Source organism: Pleurodeles waltl, chromosome 6, assembly GCF_031143425.1.
Source record: "Pleurodeles waltl isolate 20211129_DDA chromosome 6, aPleWal1.hap1.20221129, whole genome shotgun sequence".
NCBI lineage: Eukaryota > Metazoa > Chordata > Amphibia > Caudata > Salamandridae > Pleurodeles > Pleurodeles waltl.
In genome coordinates this window covers 1,019,514,494-1,019,537,962 of record NC_090445.1, presented here as the reverse complement: position 1 = coordinate 1,019,537,962, position 23,469 = coordinate 1,019,514,494, and positions in this window count along the sequence as shown.

The following is a 23,469-nucleotide window of genomic DNA, read 5'->3' as shown; positions in this document are numbered from 1 at the left end:
CCTACCGACACAAGTGAGGTATCATTTTTATCGGGAGACGTGGGGGAATGCTGGGTGGAAGGAAATTCGTGGCTCCTCTCAGATTCCAGAACTTTCTGCCACAGAAATGTGAGGAACATGTGTTTTTTTAGCCAAATTTTGAGGTTTGCAAAGGATTCTGGGTAACAGAACCTGGTCCGAGCCACACAAGTCACACCATCTTGGATTCCCCTAGGTCTCTAGTTTTCAGAAATGCACAGGTTTGGTAGGTTTCCCTAGGTGGCGGCTGAGCTACAGGCCAAAATCTACAGGTAGGCACTTTGCAAAAAACACCTCTGTTTTCCTTCACCAATTTGGCTGTGTCCACGTTGCGCTTTGGGGCGTTTCCTGTCGCGGGCGCTAGGCCTACCCACACATGTGAGGTATCATTTTTATCGGGAGACGTGGGGGAACGCTGGGTGGAAGGAAATTCGTGGCTCCTCTCAGATTCCAGAACTTTCTGCCACAGAAATGTGAGGAACATGTGTTTTTTTAGCCAAATTTTGAGGTTTGCAAAGGATTCTGGGTAACAGAACCTGGTCCGAGCCACACAAGTCACCCCATCTTGGATTCCCCTAGTTCTCTAGTTTTCAGAAATGCACAGGTTTGGTAGGTTTCCCTAGGTGGCGGCTGAGCTACAGGCCAAAATCTACAGGTAGGCACTTTGCAAAAAACACCTCTGTTTTCCTTCACCAATTTGGCTGTGTCCACGTTGCGCTTTGGGGCGTTTCCTGTCGCGGGCGCTAGGCCTACCCACACAAGTGAGGTATCATTTTTATCGGGAGACGTGGGGGAACGCTGGGTAGAAGGAAATTCGTGGCTCCTCTCAGATTCCAGAACTTTCTGCCACAGAAATGTGAGGAACATGTGTTTTTTTAGCCAAATTTTGAGGTTTGCAAAGGATTCTGGGCAACAGAACCTGGTCCGAGCCACACAAGTCACCCCATCTTGGGTTCCCCTAGGTCTCTAGTTTTCAGAAATGTACAGGTTTGGTAGGTTTCCCTAGGTGGCGGCTGAGCTACAGGCCAAAATCTACAGGTAGGCACTTTGCAAAAAACACCTCTGTTTTCCTTCACCAATTTGGCTGTGTCCACGTTGCGCTTTGGGGAGTTTCCTGTCGCGGGCGCTAGGCCTACCCACACAAGTGAGGTATCATTTTTATCGGGAGACGTGGGGGAACGCTGGGTGGAAGGAAATTCGTGGCTCCTCTCAGATTCCAGAACTTTCTGCCACAGAAATGTGAGGAACATGTGTTTTTTTAGCCACATTTTGAGGTTTGCAAAGGATTCTGGGTAACAGAACCTGGTCTGAGCCACACAAGTCACCCCATCTTGGATTCCCCTAGGTCTCTAGTTTTTAGAAATGCACAGGTTTGGTAGGTTTCCCTAGGTGGCGGCTGAGCTACAGGCCAAAATCTACAGGTAGGCACTTTGCAAAAAACACCTCTGTTTTCCTTCACCAATTTGGCTGTGTCCACGTTGCGCTTTGGGGCGTTTCCTATCGCGGGCGCTAGGCCTACCCACACAAGTGAGGTATCATTTTTATTGGGAGACGTGGGGGAATGCTGGGTGGAAGGAAATTCGTGGCTCCTCTCAGATTCCAGAACTTTCTGCCACAGAAATGTGAGGAACATGTGTTTTTTTAGCCACATTTTGAGGTTTGCAAAGGATTCTGGGTAACAAAACCTGGTCCGAGCCACACAAGTCACCCCATCTTGGATTCCCCTAGGTCTCTAGTTTTCAGAAATGCACAGGTTTGGTAGGTTTCCCTAGGTGGCGGCTGAGCTACAGGCCAAAATCTACAGGTAGGCACTTTGCAAAAAACACCTCTGTTTTCCTTCACCAATTTGGCTGTGTCCACGTTGCGCTTTGGGGCGTTTCCTGTCGCGGGCGCTAGGCCTGCCCACACAAGTGAGGTATCATTTTTATCGGGAGACGTGGGGGAATGCTGGGTGGAAGGAAATTCGTGGCTCCTCTCAGATTCCAGAACTTTCTGCCACAGAAATGTGAGGAACATGTGTTTTTTTAGCCAAATTTTGAGGTTTGCAAAGGATTCTGGGTAACAGAACCTGGTCCGAGCCACACAAGTCACACCATCTTGGATTCCCCTAGGTCTCTAGTTTTCAGAAATGCACAGGTTTGGTAGGTTTCCCTAGGTGGCGGCTGAGCTACAGGCCAAAATCTACAGGTAGGCACTTTGCAAAAAACACCTCTGTTTTCCTTCACCAATTTGGCTGTGTCCACGTTGCGCTTTGGGGCGTTTCCTGTCGCGGGCGCTAGGCCTACCCACACATGTGAGGTATCATTTTTATCGGGAGACGTGGGGGAACGCTGGGTGGAAGGAAATTCGTGGCTCCTCTCAGATTCCAGAACTTTCTGCCACAGAAATGTGAGGAACATGTGTTTTTTTAGCCAAATTTTGAGGTTTGCAAAGGATTCTGGGTAACAGAACCTGGTCCGAGCCACACAAGTCACCCCATCTTGGATTCCCCTAGGTCTCTAGTTTTCAGAAATGCACAGGTTTGGTAGGTTTCCCTAGGTGGCGGCTGAGCTACAGGCCAAAATCTACAGGTAGGCACTTTGCAAAAAACACCTCTGTTTTCCTTCACCAATTTGGCTGTGTCCACGTTGCGCTTTGGGGCGTTTCCTGTCGCGGGCGCTAGTCCTACCCACACAAGTGAGGTATCATTTTTATCGGGAGACGTGGGGGAACGCTGGGTAGAAGGAAATTCGTGGCTCCTCTCAGATTCCAGAACTTTCTGCCACAGAAATGTGAGGAACATGTGTTTTTTTAGCCAAATTTTGAGGTTTGCAAAGGATTCTGGGCAACAGAACCTGGTCCGAGCCACACAAGTCACCCCATCTTGGGTTCCCCTAGGTCTCTAGTTTTCAGAAATGTACAGGTTTGGTAGGTTTCCCTAGGTGGCGGCTGAGCTACAGGCCAAAATCTACAGGTAGGCACTTTGCAAAAAACACCTCTGTTTTCCTTCACCAATTTGGCTGTGTCCACGTTGCGCTTTGGGGCGTTTCCTGTCGCGGGCGCTAGGCCTACCCACACAAGTGAGGTATCATTTTTATCGGGAGACGTGGGGGAACGCTGGGTGGAAGGAAATTCGTGGCTCCTCTCAGATTCCAGAACTTTCTGCCACAGAAATGTGAGGAACATGTGTTTTTTTAGCCACATTTTGAGGTTTGCAAAGGATTCTGGGTAACAGAACCTGGTCCGAGCCACACAAGTCACCCCATCTTGGATTCCCCTAGGTCTCTAGTTTTCAGAAATGCACAGGTTTGGTAGGTTTCCCTAGGTGGCGGCTGAGCTACAGGCCAAAATCTACAGGTAGGCACTTTGCAAAAAACACCTCTGTTTTCCTTCACAAATTTGGCTGTGTCCACGTTGCGCTTTGGGGCGTTTCCTGTCGCGGGCGCTAGGCCTACCCACACAAGTGAGGTATCATTTTTATCGAGAGACGTGGGGGAACGCTGGGTGGAAGGAAATTCGTGGCTCCTCTCAGATTCCAGAACTTTCTGCCACAGAAATGTGAGGAACATGTGTTTTTTTAGCCAAATTTTGAGGTTTGCAAAGGATTCTGGGTAACAGAACCTGGTCCGAGCCACACAAGTCACCCCATCTTGGATTCCCCTAGGTCTCTAGTTTTCAGAAATGCACAGGTTTGGTAGGTTTCCCTAGGTGGCGGCTGAGCTACAGGCCAAAATCTACAGGTAGGCACTTTGCAAAAAACACCTCTGTTTTCCTTCACCAATTTGGCTGTGTCCACGTTGCGCTTTGGGGCGTTTCCTGTCGCGGGCGCTAGGCCTACCCACACAAGTGAGGTATCATTTTTATCGGGAGACGTGGGGGAACGCTGGGTGGAAGGAAATTCGTGGCTCCTCTCAGATTCCAGAACTTTCTGCCACAGAAATGTGAGGAACATGTGTTTTTTTAGCCAAATTTTGAGGTTTGCAAAGGATTCTGGGTAACAGAACCTGGTCCGAGCCACACAAGTCACCCCATCTTGGATTCCCCTAAGTCTCTAGTTTTCAGAAATGCACAGGTTTGGTAGGTTTCCCTAGGTGGCGGCTGAGCTACAGGCCAAAATCTACAGGTAGGCACTTTGCAAAAAACACCTCTGTTTTCCTTCACCAATTTGGCTGTGTCCACGTTGCGCTTTGGGGCGTTTCCTGTTGCGGGCGCTAGGCCTACCCACACAAGTGAGGTATCATTTTTATCGGGAGACGTGGGGGAACGCTGGGTGGAAGGAAATTCGTGGCTCCTCTCAGATTCCAGAACTTTCTGCCACAGAAATGTGAGGAACATGTGTTTTTTTAGCCACATTTGGAGGTTTGCAAAGGATTCTGGGTAACAGAACCTGGTCCGAGCCACACAAGTCACCCCATCTTGGATTCCCCTAGGTCTCTAGTTTTCAGAAATGCACAGGTTTGGTAGGTTTCCCTAGGTGGCGGCTGAGCTACAGGCCAAAATCTACAGGTAGGCACTTTGCAAAAAACACCTCTGTTTTCCTTCACCAATTTGGCTGTGTCCACGTTGCGCTTTGGGGCGTTTCCTGTCGCGGGCGCTAGGCCTACCCACACAAGTGAGGTATCATTTTTATCGGGAGACGTGGGGGAACGCTGGGTGGAAGGAAATCCGTGGCTCCTCTCAGATTCCAGAACTTTCTGCCACAGAAATGTGAGGAACATGTGTTTTTTTAGCCAAATTTTGAGGTTTGCAAAGGATTCTGGGTAACAGAACCTGGTCCGAGCCACACAAGTCACCCCATCTTGGATTCCCCTAGGTCTCTAGTTTTCAGAAATGCACAGGTTTGGTAGGTTTCCCTAGGTGGCGGCTGAGCTACAGGCCAAAATCTACAGGTAGGCACTTTGCAAAAAACACCTCTGTTTTCCTTCACCAATTTGGCTGTGTCCACGTTGCGCTTTGGGGCGTTTCCTGTCGCGGGCGCTAGGCCTACCCACACAAGTGAGGTATCATTTTTATCGGGAGACGTGGGGGAACGCTGGGTGGAAGGAAATCCGTGGCTCCTCTCAGATTCCAGAACTTTCTGCCACAGAAATGTGAGGAACATGTGTTTTTTTAGCCAAATTTTGAGGTTTGCAAAGGATTCTGGGTAACAGAACCTGGTCCGAGCCACACAAGTCACCCCATCTTGGATTCCCCTAGGTCTCTAGTTTTCAGAAATGCACAGGTTTGGTAGGTTTCCCTAGGTGGCGGCTAGCTCAGCTACACAGGCCAAAATCTACAGGTAGGCACTTTGCAAAAAACACCTCTGTTTTCCTTCACCAATTTGGCTGTGTCCACGTTGCGCTTTGGGGCGTTTCCTGTCGCGGGCGCTAGGCCTACCCACACAAGTGAGGTATCATTTTTATCGGGAGACGTGGGGGAACGCTGGGTGGAAGGAAATTCGTGGCTCCTCTCAGATTCCAGAACTTTCTGCCACAGAAATGTGAGGAACATGTGTTTTTTTAGCCACATTTTGAGGTTTGCAAAGGATTCTGGGTAACAGAACCTGGTCCGAGCCACACAAGTCACCCCATCTTGGATTCCCCTAGGTCTCTAGTTTTCAGAAATGCACAGGTTTGGTAGGTTTCCCTAGGTGGCGGCTGAGCTACAGGCCAAAATCTACAGGTAGGCACTTTGCAAAAAACACCTCTGTTTTCCTTCACCAATTTGGCTGTGTCCACGTTGCGCTTTGGGGCGTTTCCTGTCGCGGGCGCTAGGCCTACCCACACAAGTGAGGTATCATTTTTATCGGGAGACGTGGGGGAACGCTGGGTGGAAGGAAATTCGTGGCTCCTCTCAGATTCCAGAACTTTCTGCCACAGAAATGTGAGGAACATGTGTTTTTTTAGCCACATTTGGAGGTTTGCAAAGGATTCTGGGTAACAGAACCTGGTCCGAGCCACACAAGTCACCCCATCTTGGATTCCCCTCGGTCTCTAGTTTTCAGAAATGCACAGGTTTGGTAGGTTTCCCTAGGTGGCGGCTGAGCTACAGGCCAAAATCTACAGGTAGGCACTTTGCAAAAAACACCTCTGTTTTCCTTCACCAATTTGGCTGTGTCCACGTTGCGCTTTGGGGCGTTACCTGTCGCGGGCGCTAGGCCTACCCACACAAGTGAGGTATCATTTTTATCGGGAGACGTGGGGGAACGCTGGGTGGAAGGAAATTCGTGGCTCCTCTCAGATTCCAGAACTTTCTGCCACAGAAATGTGAGGAACATGTGTTTTTTTAGCCACATTTGGAGGTTTGCAAAGGATTCTGGGTAACAGAACCTGGTCCGAGACACACACAAGTCACCCCATCTTGGATTCCCCTAGGTCTCTAGTTTTCAGAAATGCAAAGGTTTGGTAGGTTTCCCTAGGTGGCGGCTGAGCTACAGGCCAAAATCTACAGGTAGGCACTTTGCAAAAAACACCTCTGTTTTCTGTGATGTGTCCACGTTGTGTTTTGGGGCATATCCTGTCGCGGGCGCTAGGCCTACCCACACAAGTGAGGTATCATTTTTATCGGGAGACTTGGGGAAACATAGAATAGCAAAACAAGTGTTATTGCTCCTTGTCTTTCTCTACATTTTTTCCTTCCAAATGTAAGACAGTGTGTAAAAAAGACGTCTATTTGAGAAATGCCCTGTAATTCACATGCTAGTATGGGCAGCCCGGAATTCAGAGATGTGCAAATAACCACTGCTTCTCAACACCTTATCTTGTGCCCATTTTGGAAATACAAAGGTTTTCTTGATAGCTATTTTTTACTCTTTATATTTCAGCAAATGAATTGCTGTATACCCGGCATAGATTGAAAACCCACTGCAGTGTGCAGGTCATTTATTGGCTCTGGGTAGCTAGAGTTCTTGATGAACCTATAAGCCCTATATATCCCCGCAACCAGAAGAGTCCAGCAGACGTAACGGTATATTGCTTTCGAAAATCTGACATTGCTGGAAAAAGTTACAGAGTAAAACGTAGAGAAAAATTGATGTTTTTTTCACCTCAATTTCAATATTTTTCTTTTTCAGTTGTTATTTTCTGTAGGAAACCCTTGTAGGATCTACACAAATGACCCCTTGCTGAATTCAGATTTTTGTCTACTTTTCAGAAATGTTGCGGTTTCTGGGATCCAGCGTTGGTTTCATGCCCATTTCTGTCACTGACTGGAAGGAGGCTGAAAGCACAAAAAATCGTAAAAATGGGGTATGTCCCAGTAAAATGCCAAAATTGTGTTGAAAAATTGGGTTTTCTGATTCAAGGCTGCCTGTTCCTGAAAGCTGGGACGCTGGTGATTTTATCACCGCAAACCCTTTGTTGATGCCCTTTTTAGGGAAAAAACCACAAGCCTTCTTCTGCAGCCCATTTTCCCAATTTTTTTGAAAAAAACGAAATTTTCACTGTTTTTTGGCTAATTTCTTGGCCTCCTTCTGGGGAACCCACAAAGTCTGGGTATCTCTAGAATCCCTAGGATGTTGGAAAAAAAGGACGCAAATTTGGCGTGGGTAGCTTATGTGAACAAAAAGTTATGAGGGCCTAAGCGCGAACTGCTCCAAATAGCCAAAAAAAGGCTCGGCACAGGAGGGGGAAAAGGCCTGGCAGCGAAGGGGTTAATGTCTGGGGCTCTCGCAGATGATGCACATTTTTCTGAGATGTTCGAATTAGCTCTTATAAACTTCTCTGTCAAACACTGCCATCTTGTGCCTAGAAATAGGTAATGAAATTATCTTCTACAAAACAGTTTAAAATGAAAAAACAGACTGTGTTACCACAATAGCAACCAGAAATTGGTTTATCTAAGCCTCCCTGAACTCAAATAAGTGTGCTAAATCTCATAATAACCAAATATGTTTTGGGCGCTTTCTCTCGCCATGTGAGTCTTTCACTGCTGCCACATGGTGCCCAAAGAGTGCATATTTTATGAAGTGATGCCTTTCTTCCATCAATAACTGTACAATATATACTTTTGTAGGAATGCGTATGAGCTCTGATGAAGGGAGCCCTCTAGGGTGACCACCTGGCAAGAAGGCAAATTCTGGACACTGACAGTAAAAATTCAGGGCAACGAGTCAATATTCAGGACAAAAGGTAATTTTTACAGACACATTTGAGGAGGCTGAACAATTATAAAATAGACAGCTGACAGAAGTACAAGTCAAAATAGGCCCATGTTCGTTAGTTGTATTACACATTGGAACTGAGCACACATTCGCTTTTAACAGATGACAATGAAAAAACTACACCCCAAGCAGAATTTAACTGCTGACCATGAATTATAGTGCCAGAAGCGGCCCTCTCTTACTGAAAGCAGACTTAGAGATCACTAGCTGTTGCACTACTAGAGAGTGTGAAACTGAGAGAGAAAAGATGGTGAGAAAGGAGGCAAGAAGGATATATACAGAGATAGAATGTTGGAACAGTGAGAGTGAATAATGAAAGAAGGGAAAAGCGAGTGTGGGTCAGCCAGCTGAGAGAGAAGAACAGATGGTGAAAGAGAGAAAAGAATAAGATGGAGCGAATATATGAGGGAAAAAGATACAGAAATATGACAAAGAAGAAACCAGCCTTCTCCCCAGGGTGCCTGTTATCTGAAACAATTTAAATGTATGCAACAAGTTTATCAATAAGTCTAAAGGCTAATGGGGAACCTTTCATATACTGTGTGAAGTACATTTGTGGCTTGAGCTTACCAGACAGTTCAAGAACTTACAGGGTATAACAACCCACCATTGCTTACCGCTATTTGTCTTTATTGTCAGTCTTATTTGCTTGCTTCTTATTCAATGCTGCTCCTTGTCCCAGCTTGTCCATCTTGTACCTGTTCCTCCTTTAGAGCATAACCTCCTTACTATCTCTCTCATTAGCTGGCTCCGATTCTTCTACTGATCAATTTTAAAGAGCCCTTTTATTTTTTGGGTTAAATGCTTCAATAGAGTGCGATTGGTTTCAGCTCTCTACTTCTCACCTCTCCGTACTCTCCCCAAATGCCCAACCTGTGCTGGTTTTAGGCTGAGTATAGCAGTGCGCAAGCGCTGCTTTTCTCGACATGTTGTTTTCTATTCTGAGGGCTTTACCCACGCCCATCTCACGACCATCACTTTCATTGGTTTCTAGGTCTGCTTTTCAAAAATCCCTTGATGTCATTGATAAATGCTGTACTTTTGCCCGTTGAGGCTGTTTTGCTACCGCCTTGGAGACTGACCCTGTTACCTGGATTATTGCACGATCAGGAAGGTACCTTAGTGTGGCTCTCTATTTTTTCTTTTGCATTACCACCTCGCTTCTGTCGGTTGTTTCTTCCTTGGTTTCGGGCACCTTGCTGTTTCTTTACTATGTCTGAGGGAGCTTTTTTTTTTTTTTTTTTTTTGCAGTTTTTATGTAACGCAAACTCAACACAAAGGCATTGTAGCGCTTTATTATATATTTTTTTGCAGTTTTATGTAGCGTGAACTCGATACAAATGTATTACAGTGCTTCACATGAGCACCGGTTACATTACATAAGAATACATTAATTGTTTGTAGAAAGTGGAGATTAAGGTGGTCTTTACGACTTTGGCGGTCTTTTTCCAAGACTGTCGAAGCCGCTACCGCCAACATACTGCCAGTGCTGGCGGGTCAAAGACTGCCATATTTTGAGTTAGATAGGATTTCCACCCATTTACGGGTGGAATTCCACCCCGGCGGCCTGGCTGACGGAGGAAGAGAGGCGGTTTCACCACCAGCACCGCCATGCCACCACGACTCCGCCTGCCGTATTACAATATGTAATACAGCATGGCAGAGACCTGTCGGTGGTGCAGTGCTGGTGGTGAAAAACACCAAGACCAATCCTCTCTCGGACCACCACCTCACTGGATAAGGTAAGTTGATCGTCCGAAAGCAGGGGGTGTTGGGTGCATGTGTGTGGTCTGGTTGCGTGTATGTGTGCGTATGTGGGTGTCTGGGTACGTGAAAGTGTGCAAATGGGGGTGTCGGTGCATGAATGGATGCAGTGTCTAGGTGTATGCATGAATGTGTAGGGGGAGTGCGTGTGCATGAATGCTGAGAGGGGGAGTGCGTGAATGGATGCAGTGGGGTCAGTGCATAAATGAATGCGTTGGGGGAGTGCGTGAATGGATGTGGAAGGGGTTGGGGTGTGCATGATTGCAGAGGGGAGGTGCGTATGTGTGAGTGGGGTGTGTGTGTAGGGTTGTGTGCAGTTGGGTAGGGAGGGTACGTGCATGTGGGAGTAAGTGGGGGAGGGTGCATGCATGTGTGTGGATGTGGTGGGGGAGGGTACCGGCGACAGGAATCTCTATTCCTGTTGCCAGGTGCATTACCACCAGAGTTTTCATGGCAGTATGACCCCATGGAAAGCCTGGCGGTCTGCCGGGTCATTATACCACTGGTGGTGTCATTGCTGCCACCAGGCCAGAGGTCCTCACCTCCGACCTGGCGGTCCTACCACATGGCGGTACAGGCGGCATTTTGGCAGTTTGGCTTCGACCAAACCGTCAAAATCATATTATGGCAGTCTTAACTGCCGGCCCGGTCCAAGGACTGCCAAACTTATAATGAGGGCCTAAGTGATTTGTCCAGAATCACAGGATGATGATGGTGTTCCCCACCTCCAAAGTCGGTAGCTCTAGTCCTTACTCCATCTCCACATCCTCTCCCCTAGGGTTCTTTGTCTGATGCATGTTGGAGCAGACTAAGAATAACTTTTTTTATATATAGCGCTCAGTAATACAGGTTCTGCCATCTTATATCGCTTCAAAGCAGGTGTCATTCTTAACAAAATCGCTATAATTCATTTACATCAACCTTACAGAGATGAAAAAGCCATGTCAGGATTATTATTATTTTTTTTTTTTGCAGTTTTATGTATCCCAAACTCGACATGAAGTTATTGAAGTGCTTTATTTATTATTTCGTAGTTTTACATAGCGCAAACTTGATACAAAGGTATTACAGTGCTTTACATGAGCACCAGTTACATTACACAAGAACACATTCATTTTTAATAGCAAGGGAAGAATAAGTGATTTGCCCAGAATTATAGGATGTTGAACCGGCGGCAAAACTCCAACCGTGTTCCCCAGCTCCAAAGTAGGTCGCTCTGGCCCACATCCTCTCCCCTAGGGTTCTTGGTCTGGTGCTTGTTGGGGCAGTCTGGCAACAACTAATTTTTTCTTATATAGCGCTTGGTTATACAGCTTCTGCCATTTAATAGCACTGCAAAGCAGGTGCCATTCTTAACAAAATTGCTATAATTCATTTGCATTGACATTGCAGAGATGAAGAGGTGAAAAAGGGATGTCAGGAATGTATTCTGTGACACTCTCATTCTGTCAAGACCTCTGCAGTGGATGCATTAACCAACTGACTTGAGTAGAGCTTAACACTAGGCGATAGCGCATGCTCTTGGTAACCTCCTGAGGGTCATCAACCAAGCACATAGGTGAGTTCTAGGCAAGAAGATGGTGGAAAAGGAGTTGTGACTCTAGACCCAAGCACTTCACGGCCTAAGGCTTGATAGCAAAAAACATCTAGTCTCTGGATGTAAATTGGGCCTTTTCGAATAGAGTTCAGTTAGCGCAAACTCAGGACAAAGGTATTACAGTCCTTTACATGACCACCAGTTACATTACACAAGAACACATTAATTTCTGGTAGCAAGGGGAGATTAAGGGGGTCATTCTGACCCTGGCGGTCATGGACCGCCAGGGCCAACGACCGCGGGAGCACCGCCAACAGGCTGGCGGTGCTCCCATGGGCATTCTGACCGCAGCGGTACAGCCGCGGTCAGAAACGGAAAACCGGCGGTGTCCCGCCGGTTTCCCGCTGCCCTGGGGAATCCTCCATGGCGGCGCTGCAGGCAGCGCCGCCATGGGGATTCCGACCCCCTTACTGCCAGCCTGGTTCTGGCGGTTTTGACCGCCAGAACCTGGCTGGCTGTAACGGGTGTCGTGGGGCCCCTCGGGGCCCCTGCAGTGCCCATGCCAATGGCATGGGCACTGCAGAGGCCCCCTAACAGGGCCCCACTAAGATTTTCAGTGTCTGCATAGCAGACACTGAAAATCGCGACGGGTGCAACTGCACCCGTCGCACCCTTCCCACTCCGCCGGCTCCATTCGGAGCCGGCTTCCTCGTGGGAAGGGGTTTCCCGCTGGGCGGGCGGGCGGCCTTCTGGCGGTCGCCCGCCCGCCCAGCAAGAAACTCCGAATAACCGCGGCGGTCTTTTGACCGCGCAGAGGTATTCTGGCGGTTCCCGTTTGGCTCAGAATGACCCCCTAAGTGATTTGTCCAGAATCACGGGATGTTGAGCTTGTCCTGAGATTCAAACCATGTTCCCAAGCTCCAAAGTCGGCAGCTCTGGCACTTATGCCACATCTTCTTCCCTAGGGTTCCATGTTTGGTGCGTGTTGGGGCAGTCTGGGAATAACTTGTTTTTTCATACAGAGATTATAGGTGCTGCTGTTTCATAGCACTGCAAAGCAGGTGCCATTTTAAACAAAATCACTATGATTCATTTGCAGTTAAGCTGCCTCTTCTGTTATTTTCTTTGTATACAGTCAATGTTTCTAAATGTTAGGCTGGTATTGCCAATGTATAGGAATAATTACTTTAAAAGTGTAACACAGAGAAATATATGGCTGTGCCCTTTTCTTTGCTCCCAACTCTTTTGGCCCCCTCATTCTCCGGGTTAAATACCACAAAGGTGCCTCTTTGTGGCTTGTTTGGTGCTGTAAAAGTTTAGGTAAACACACTAGAATGGGTTGCATCTCTAGGGTATCACAGCCAGTCTGTAGGAATAAGGCAAAAACACTCTCAAGACGGCAGCCTTGTTGTGTCCTCTCTCCTGCAGCGACAGGCCTGGAAGGATTGGTATGGCACCTGGGATACATCCACTACACTTCAAACTAAAACACATAGGTAAAAGGCATTATCATTTACAACACCAATAGCTCTAACTCTCACAAATGCGAGACCTATTGCATTACAAATGCTTGTTCTCTCTTGTGTACTTCTCACTCACCCTCATCGCGCTCAGTGTTGTTCTCGCCTTAATGTGCTTCTCCACCCATTTGTGATGCTGTCACTTTTGAGTACTTCTCGCTTTCTTGTTTGCTTCTCCCCCATGCGTTCTGTGTTCTTCTCTCCCCCACCCCCTTGTGCTGTGTTTTTCACTCCTTCTGTCTTCTTCCCCCGCCTCCCAGTGTTGCTCACTCCTGTGTGTGATGCTTTCATTTCCTTACCCTCATTGTCACCAGCATTTTCTCAACCACCTGCAATACTTTTATAGGCACCCAAAAAGTGTCCCACATTTGCAGATTGTAACTTTTTGTGAAGCATCACTTGGTTTGTAACAGATGAATAATTTTGAAAAGCCTTTCATAAACTGTATGTTGTAACATTGGATAGGACTGAACAGGCCATTTTCCACTGCATCTCACCTGCTGGCCTATTGACACTCATCTGCAGGGCTATATATCTCACTTTGCCCTTGCTCACCCTCGAATCCATGTGTCTTCTCTTGGTTCTTAAGTCTTGAAGCTCCTTTTCATTCACAGGGATCCCTTATTTAGATCTTTAAGGCTCCAGCTTATGCTCAGGCCTCATAACTGTGGTCTCAGTTTTAGCTCCCAGAAGCTCCTGTTAACCCTTAGTTCCAAAAGGCTCCTGTTCACCCTGCTTAACCTCAAGTTTTGTAACATCCCTCACTCTAAGGTTCCTGAATCTTCTCTTCATCTTCATCCCTTGAGGCTACTGCTCAAAATATAGGTCTTCCTTTCTGTTCACACTGCAGATCACTGAACTTCTTGGTGACTTACATTTCCATAAAAACTCCATACTGACACTGTTTACTGAAAGCTTCTACATAGTCTCCAGGTTTACATGTACTCCCTTCCCAGGTAGTAACTGAAAAGTCACTTCATTTCATTAGAATACCTGCTGTTCATCCTCAATTGCAGCAGTGCTGAGGAACATCAGGCTATTTGTCATGTTTGAAGGAGCTGTGAGATCTGCTAGCTTCTGTCATGTGCCCCATACAGTTGGCTACCTGCAGTTGGAAGCTTCCAAAGACTCCCTTTCAAGTCAATGGAGCCACTGAGAGTGGCCAAGAGCGAGACTGGTCATCTTCCCATTTGAAGGTCTGAAGCAAACTACACAAAAATCCACTACATACAGTCAATTGTACTAGAAAGCTATGAACAAGTCAGGTTACCTGGGACTGATGCATTACATTATTGAACAAACATGCAAAAATCCCAAATGATGTAACTGTCTGGTTCAGATGTTTCTACACAAATGTTAGGTCACAGTTTGGACTTCGGCAGGGCCACCCTCACCCTTTCAAGGCTGAAAATTGTTACGACTGAAGAATATAATGAATGAATATATGAAGGAATTAATTATAATCATTGCTGAGCAGCTGCATGTCATGTGTTATAACCAAAAATGAAACTACATTAAACCACATGATACAGAATGCAATGCTCCAGTGGCGTTACAAAAAATAACAGGGTCATCCCCCTGCTGAACTTGGTGAGGAACCCAAAGCCTCACATATGTCACAAAAATTCATAGACCTTAGGCCGAATAGGGGCCCTTGAAAGGAGGTGCCCGCCAACAGTGCCACAGGAACTACATGGCCCTAAAGTATATCCCTGGAATCCTCTGTTAGTTTAAACAAAGATTGACTGAATGTGACCAACATGGCATGGAGACACATAGCAGCTATGAAAGACAGTAAGACCTGGCATGCTCTCTTGTATCGCTCTTGAAATACCTCCATCATCCTCACTAATTAGTGTCTCATGGCAGCACTCTATGGTAAGATTGTTTTCAGTTTTCAAGAAGAATTGTCTCAAGAATGAGGCAGATAAGGCTGGTCTTGCTAGCTCAAAGAAGCTCTTCTAGCACACATTGGCACCAATCGTGATTGGCGTGGCTTTGTAAAAAAAGTAACTCAATACTGTGCATAGCACTGCCTTGCATTACCTTCTGCCAGGTCGGTTATGAATGGGTGGTGCATGATTGTTCCCATGCATCCACCCATGTATTTTGTAAAGATTGGTGTATGCCAAAATGGTGTGCCTATCTGAAGCTGGTGAGGAAATATGCAAACTGATCACGTTATGTTAGGCATTTCTAGTTATGCTCTTTGTTCTCCATTAACTAGAAATGTTGAAATAAAACTGTAGAGAATAAGGGGTTACAATAAAAAGAAATCCCTCTATTCATACTCTGTGACTTTCAACCAGTTCATCCCACAGTCAGCTTCTGGAGTGCTTTTGCCTCAGGACCTGGAGTACTGCACAGTCTGTAGGAATGATAGTTACGCCCCTGGCAGAATTGGCTTTAGTGCTGGTTGCACCCAGTGTGACAATCTTTGTTGGCGCACCCAGTGTGACAATCTTTGTCCCCCAAAAAAACAACCTGGTTCTTCATGGACTCCTTCAGCATCACCATTCAACAATGCCCTTCATCTCTTCATAGACCTTCTCCCATGTGTATTTAATTTCTTTTATAGAGCTACTCATCCCTGACAATGACTCATATAAGTGTGTAGGGTCAATGCATAGGGAATTGTACTTATGACAATGAGGGCTGCAGTGTGTACTAGTTACATGCTATTAACACTGGTAGGAATTATATGCAAGGCCACTGGAATTACGCGGCAGGAGAGCACCAGCTCATGAGGCGAGGTTGACTAAATTATGCAGCAAAAGGCAAATTATGCGGCAAATGTGGCACATTTTTTGGTAGTATCACTTCATTATGTGTTTTATTTTAGTACATGGTAATAATGTCTGGGCAAAGATTTAACATGATTAGTACCAGTTTACCAACTAAATACAAGAATACGCAACTGAAAGATGACCAGGTAATCTTTGTGAAGGGACTTCTACTGTGTGCACACAAGCCACTTTTTTAATAAGATGTGAGCTAAAAGCTACTTTTTTGCTAAAATCTGCAGATTATGCAGCAAATTATAGATTATGTTGCAAATCAATAATTATGTAAAAAACTACAGGCGTGCATAATTTCAGTGGCCCTGATTATATGTTAGGAGTGCTTGGTCTGGAAGAATACAAACTCAGGGTTTAAAACATAACGTAGTAGTTGAGGTTGTCCTGACTAATAAATATGAATTATTATCCTAAGCACCCCGCTATATTATTTACATAAAAACACTTCTTTGATTTGCATGTTATACTTTGTACTTTGCAATAAGCACCGTATCCCACATCCAACTTTATAATCAGTCAAAACTGGGATTAGGCAAAACTCAGATGTCTCTCTCAGATAACTACCTAGTGCAACCGCCATTAGGTTTTATACATATATATATAAAAATCATTAGTTTTAAATTTACATTTTTATAATGATCTGAAAATCACAGTCAGGCAAAGAACTCAGAAGTCTTTGTCTTTAGCACTGTCAGATGCTTCAAAATGCAGCAGCCCCAGTCCCACCCTCACCCCCAAGCATGGCTCCTGTTTCACTAGGACTGGTCCATTGACCAAAGAAGAATGCGTGCTCTAGGCCGATGCAGGAGTAGATATACCTCTTACTGTAACTGCAGCATAACTCATAGTCATTCTGTAGGTGAGAATTGTCTTCATTCAGAATGACAATGGGCCAGATGACAGTCTTTGCAAAGTAGGGGAGGGAGCTGTTGAAGCCTCTTTAGTTCAAAGAAGTGCATGCTGACCCCAACTGTGATTGCTAGAAAACTGATGAGGATTCTCACAGGGGTGCAGCCCAAATTGCTGACATCCCCAGAATTATGGACAAAAGCCATCCATAAAAGGAATTTTGACAAACAATGGATCTGACACCCAAATAACGGATGGTGCATTAAATTTACAAAAGGTGGTCACCCTAGAGCCCTCACAGACGATGCCCCCTTCATGGAGAAAACTAATTTAATTGGCCATCAAAGACTGGCCTCTTGTGGTCTTAAAGAGGTACACATTAAATGAAATTCTGTGCTACACAGAGTTTAAGCAAAACAGTGAATTCAGAGCACAAGCAGCCCCAAATCATGCCATGGGTACTCCAAACGTTCCTGAATTTGAAGAAGTGTCCTAGACCTGAGAATGAACTAGGCTGTTTTGCTAGCACCTGTGGTCATTTGAACATGTACTGCACCTTGCTGCCTTTGTTTAGGTTTGTGGCATAAAAATAACACACACATACACCATTCATCGTTTTGATATTACAAATGAGGTTTTCAAAGTTGTTGAAGGATACCTTATACCCAATCGCCACATGTCAATCTAGCTTTTTGACAGAATACTTACCTGTCTTGTTTCCTTCCAGGCTTGACAATTTCTGTATGAGCACTGATGAAGTTACTGTCACAATGAAACCTGGTACATCAGGGGGTTTGAACACAACTGCACAGTTCTATATGTAATTTACATGTCAAAGGTTTCAATCTCAGCAGTGTTAGTACTTGAGGTTAAAAAAATGAATACTTTTCCATGGTGTAAATATTATCACCTATTATTTAAAGGCCTGAGTGACAATGCAGTTTGTGGTGTGAGTTTTATAAACAGATAATCAATGCCTAAAGGGTGGATGTGATAATTTGACTTAAAAAATCTCTCCCTATTAATGTCCTCATTAATTACTTTGTTTGGCAAAAGTCACGTGAGACAGGTCTTTGGCTCAATTCGCATCCATAAAGAACATATCTGATAACCCAAAATTAACTTCAGGTGCGGTCCTGCTACAAGTTTGCTTTGGACAGCATCCCAGTGGACCACCAAATAATCTTGGATGAGACTTGTCTGTTAGTACTTATTTCTCTGCCTTCTGCAAATTATATCGCTCCAGTCTGTCGGGGCTTGAATCAAGTCAGCATGCTGGCACCGAGGCAGGTGTGAACCCTGCCTGCCCGAGCTTGCATGCAACTGTAATGCCCTGAGGCTGAAGTCGACAAGTGTATCCTGGAGCATGACACATGGCCCATCGGCACAGATCAGCCCCGCCCAACGCCGGCGAGGAAAGAATGCATTTCACAGTGAGAAGAGCCCCTGAAACAAGTGTATCATGCGCTGCCTGCTCTTCCTCCCTCATAAAAAATATAAAATATGGAACAGAATTAACAATCTCACCCAAGAGGTGTGCAGCAAGTCTGCAAGGACAACAGTGAGTCAAAACGTGTGCTCATTCAGCAAAGAAAAGGTGGGGATCTCAACCTTGGCCCACACTGCAGCAGTCTATAAATAAGTGTGTGCATCAACTGAATGCCTGTCACACAAGCCTGAGTCAATCATTTTCCCTATCAACAAGAGCACTGCTCACAATTCCACCCACCGAGTACACCAAAATGGCTACCAAACTGGCAGTTGAACCTTTCGCTATTGATGGAGCCACGTCTGTGCTGGCACCAAAATGGAAGGACTGTGTGGAGCATAGACACTTCTATTTCGACGGCGCCGACATCCCAGCTGAATGGTGGAGAGCTTTAATACTCCATTTAGGCAGAAAGGACATCCACAAAATCTACAAGACGCTGACAGAAGAGACACCGAAGTCTTACACCACACTCCTTAGCACCCTGAACAGCCATTTTTAACTAATGAGTTTCGTGTTCCAGCAAGCCTACCAAGAATGGAAGGAAACCCTCAACAACTTCCACAGCAGACTCATAGAACTCGCCCGCACCTGTGGTTTACCCAACGAGCAAGAGGAGATACGAGGCCAAATAATACAATGTCCACAAAACTAAGAGAAATAATTTTTCAAGGACCAGGCAAGCCTCCGCAAAGTATTTTGACCCTAGGGCGATTGAAGGAACTCTCCAAAATCAGAGCTTCTCACATGGAGGCAGCCCTACACTGACTCATCAAGACCGAGCAAGTCAACGTAGACTGAGTGCACCTAAGCCCAGCGGTCCCCGAAGCACAGCCAGACAAGTGCAGAGAATGTGGGTGCTGCGGAGGCCCTACACACCACCCAAACAACTGCCCAGCAAAAGGCCAGCGTTGCGCAACCTGTGGCAAGTACAACCACTTCGTGAAAGTATGCCGGTCAGCAAAGACCAAAACGACCCGCAAAGTGGTCCATGCCATCGCAGAAGACACGGAAGGCCCTGAAGACATTGATGATGATATGGAGAACTTCACGGTTCACACCGTCTTCACTGTAAGGTCAACGATCAAAAAACATCACACCCTCCCAGAATGCCAAGTCAGCATAGGCACACAGGCCATCACTGCCTCTATTGACACCGGGCCATCAATCGAACTGATGTCAGAAAGCACCTTTGAGTCCATGATGTAGCCACCGCCACTAAATAAAGCAAAAATAAGAGTATTCGCATACAGCCAGGCTACTCTGATACCGCTGCTAGGCTGTTTCCAATCCTCTATAGCCTACAGAGGCTCCAACATTGACATGGTGTTCTACTTGGCCAAAGGGGGGACAAGCACACTGATTAGTGGACAGGCCGCTGAGAAGCCAGGGCTCAACTCTTTCACCCTGTGAGTACAAGAAGAAGAGATCACCGACCTTCTGCATGAATATCAGGACATATTCAAAGACATAGACTGTTTTAAAAGGGGTGAAGTCAAACTCCTTATTGACAAGACAGTGCTGCCTGTGGCCCTAAGACACCTGTGCATAGCTTTCACCTTTGGCCCAAGGCAGAAGCAGAACAGGCCAAACTAGGAGACGTTGGCATAATTGAAAAGGTGTCCGGACCCACTCCCTGGGTCGTGGCGATCGTTGTCACCAAAAAGCTAAAGCAACCAGGAGAGGTCGACATCTGTGTGGACATGAGACTCTCGAACGTCACCATCAAGAGGGAGCAACACCTAAATCCAATGGTGGGCAACATCCTCAGAGCCCCCACAGGGGCCAACTGGTTGATCTGAGGTCTGGATACCATCAGCTACCCCTGCACTGAGAGTCTCTGTACATCACAACACTCTCTACACACATAGGACTGAGGAGGTACTGCCTCCTAAATTTCGGCATCACAAGAGCGGCCGATATTTTCCAGAATACCATCTGAGAAGTATTGTCTGACATCCTCGTACATACCTGGACACTACCGGAACATCACAAGAAGTTGAGAGGATTTGCGAGGCAGGTCTGACCCTACATCAAGACAAGTGTAAATTCCACAAATGGAAGATAAGCTTCTTCGGATACACTTTTTCAGCATATGGCTTTGCCCCAGACCCTGACAAGGTCAAGGATGTACAAGATGCCCCAGCCCCAACCAACATCACAAAAGTCCAGAGCTTTTTGGGAATGGTCAACTTCTGTGGATGATTTATTCCCGATCTGACCAACCGCACCCAACCACTATGAGCGCTTACGAAACCAACACCCTGTGGACCTGGGGCCAGACTGAAGAACAAGTGTTCCACCAAGTCAAGAAAGCATTATCCGCAGAACCCACTCTCGCCTATTTTGACCCTTGGTGACAAACAACTATTGCTGTGGATGCCAGTCTGAAAGGTTTAGGTGCTGTGCTCACCCAGCTGCAATCTGAAAGAGTCTGGATCACAATCGCCTATGCCAGTCACTCCCTCACAAACACAGAGCAGAGGTACTCACAGATTGAGCGGGAAACAAATACAATTCATTCGGCCTGCAGACACTTTTACCTGTGTGTGTATGGAAACCACTTTGTTGTCACAACTGATCACAAACCACTAATCTCACTGTTCAAGGGTTCAGCATCTAAGCCACTGCCTAGCATTGAGAAATGGATGCTCCAGTTACAAGATTATGACTGCCAAGTAGAGTACCGGCAAGGCTGTACCAACCCAGCAGACTACCTCTCAAGACACCCGAGAGCGGCCTCCACAGATGAAGACGCTGAATCTGAGGCCACGGAAGCCTAAGTGAACTTCATCACCGAGAGGTCGAGGCCTCTCCCAAAATCCCTAGCTGTGTTGTAGCAAGCCACCAGAGAAGACAAATGTATGCAGCTGGTGATGAATACTCTGTAGTCAAATCAATGGCATGCCCTCAAGTCACAGCTGCCACTCTGGACTCCTGAAGCCAAAAGGACCTTAGAGGCATTGCTCCAGGTCCAAAACGAGCTGCCCAGAGACCCCACTGGATGCCTTCTGAGAGGACATCGCCTGGTCATCCCTGTGAGTTTAGCGCAGCAGGTTGTTCAGCTAGCCCACTGCGGGCAACAAGGCATCACCAAGATGCAAAACCGGTTGCGTGTCAATGTCTGGTTCCCGGGCATGGACAACATGGTGGACGAAAACGTCAAGTCTTGCAAGTGGTGTCAAGCAGCCGACCCTCCAGAGCACCCTCTGCCAGTCATCACAGAGGAGGGTCCGTCGATCATGGGAGGCAGTAACCCTCAAAGGCAGAAAAAATCATTGCTACTCATGGCATTATGGAGAGGGTGCAGCCAGATAACGGTCCCCCATTTCATGGACAAGACTTTGCAAAGTACTTATAATCATGGGGCACACAACACCAAAAGGTACCCCGCAGTGGCCCCGGGCAAATGGGGAAGTAGAGAGATTTATGAGGACACTCAACAAGGTGATACGCATCGCCCCGGCTGACAATCATTCAGTGGAGTGAGCCATCTACAGCTTCCTGCGTGAATATCGACAATCACCTCACTCAACGGTGGGCCGGACCCCCAGCCACGCCACTATAGACGAGTAGTCACCAACATGATTCCCACTCACCCCTCGTGGGTGCCCACTCCCATCAATGATTTGGAAGTTCTGCACCAGAGAAGGGAAACAAACCAACAGTCCAGCAGAGCTCAGCGGGCCCAAGAAAGTCCTATCCATGTAGGGGACATGGGACTGGTCAAACACCGCTACCCTGGGAGCAAATTATACCTGCCCTATGAGCAACAACCATGGACGGTCACCCAAAGGTCTGGCACAATGATCACCGTGAGCCAGGAAGGACAGACTGTCACCAGGCTCGTATCCTTTTTCAAAACATTCAAAACACTCAGAGCAATGCCCGGCCAAAGGTCACGATAACATGTCTGATGCCAAGACTGAATCAGAGGACCCTGAATTTCCCAGCGATCAGAGTGAGGAGTGACCAGAGCCCCTGAGAGCCAAGAGAATGGTCTAAGCCAGGACAATGATGCCCCCTTATCAACCCGGTCTACCCAGGAGCGGATGCCCCATCGTGACGGACATCCAAGGTATCAGCTGATTGGTAATCCATACCCATCTTTGAGGCTGATGGAGTTTTTCACGTAAGACTGTATTGTTTACCAATTTCAACCAAACTGCATGTTCTGCTTGTTTATTTGTTGTTAAAGTTGGGGAGGGATGTAGTATACCACTCTTATGTTTTGTAGAGAGGTGCTCCCGTGGGAGACCCTGCATGCGTGGACTTGATGGTTGTGCCCTACACAATATTACGGTGGCCAATAAATACGCACGGGTGTGGCTAGCAGTCAGTCACAACCAGCACTGATCCACCACCAGTGTATGAGTTGTTATTGGCGTGAGGTCCCCACACGCAGCGTGCTCTCAGTCTGCTGTGGCTTGAATCAAGTCAGCATATTGCCTTCCATTATGCTCCATGAAGTTAGTCAAATGATTACTTTAAAGAACATTTAATTCGATTTTACTGCCAGTGCTTCTTTACACACTAATGACCAGCATACATTTCCAGATCCAGAACAAAGAAAGGAAACACATGATTAACCCTTTGGGTGCGGGCGTCGGCCACTGGCCGACGCCCGCACTACCTCCCTGGTGCAGGTCACGACCAGTGGCCGACACCAGGGAGGGGGTTAAAAAATCCTCTGGTGCGTCGTACCCGAGGATTTTTTATTTATTTTTTTTAAACCCTGGAAGACACAGAAGCTTTTCCGTGTCTCACCCCGCCCCCCACCTGCCCCTTTGTGACTGTGGATTGCCCCATCGGAGCAGGAAGCGGCCTTGCGGCCCCAAACGGCCTTCCTCACGTTCGGGAAGGCCTCGTAAGAAAAAGGAGACTCTCCCCTTTCTTACGAGGCCTTCTTGAAAGTGTTTCCTGGCCCCTGATTGCAGCACAGCTGCGATCGGGGGCCAGGAAACACCACTAGACACCAGGGATTTCATATGGGGGCAATATTTTTTAGTTGTTGTAGGGTTTCCCTGGGGGCCATTTTGGCCCCCAAGGGAAACATACAACTACTCAAAAAATATAGAGCTATATATATATATATATATATATATATATATAGATCTATAAATATAGATATATCCATGTAGATATATCTATCTACATGGATATATCTATAGATAGATCTATATATATATATATATATATATATATATATATAAAAATAAAAATCACTTTTGTCAGTACATGTGTGGTTTCCCTGGGGGCTGCGATCGGCCCCCAGGAAAACCAGACCCACATATAAAAGTGATCTGTATTTATATATATAGATATATATATATATATTTGCCACCAGTTGTCTTGCAGTTGCAGCTTGCGTCTTC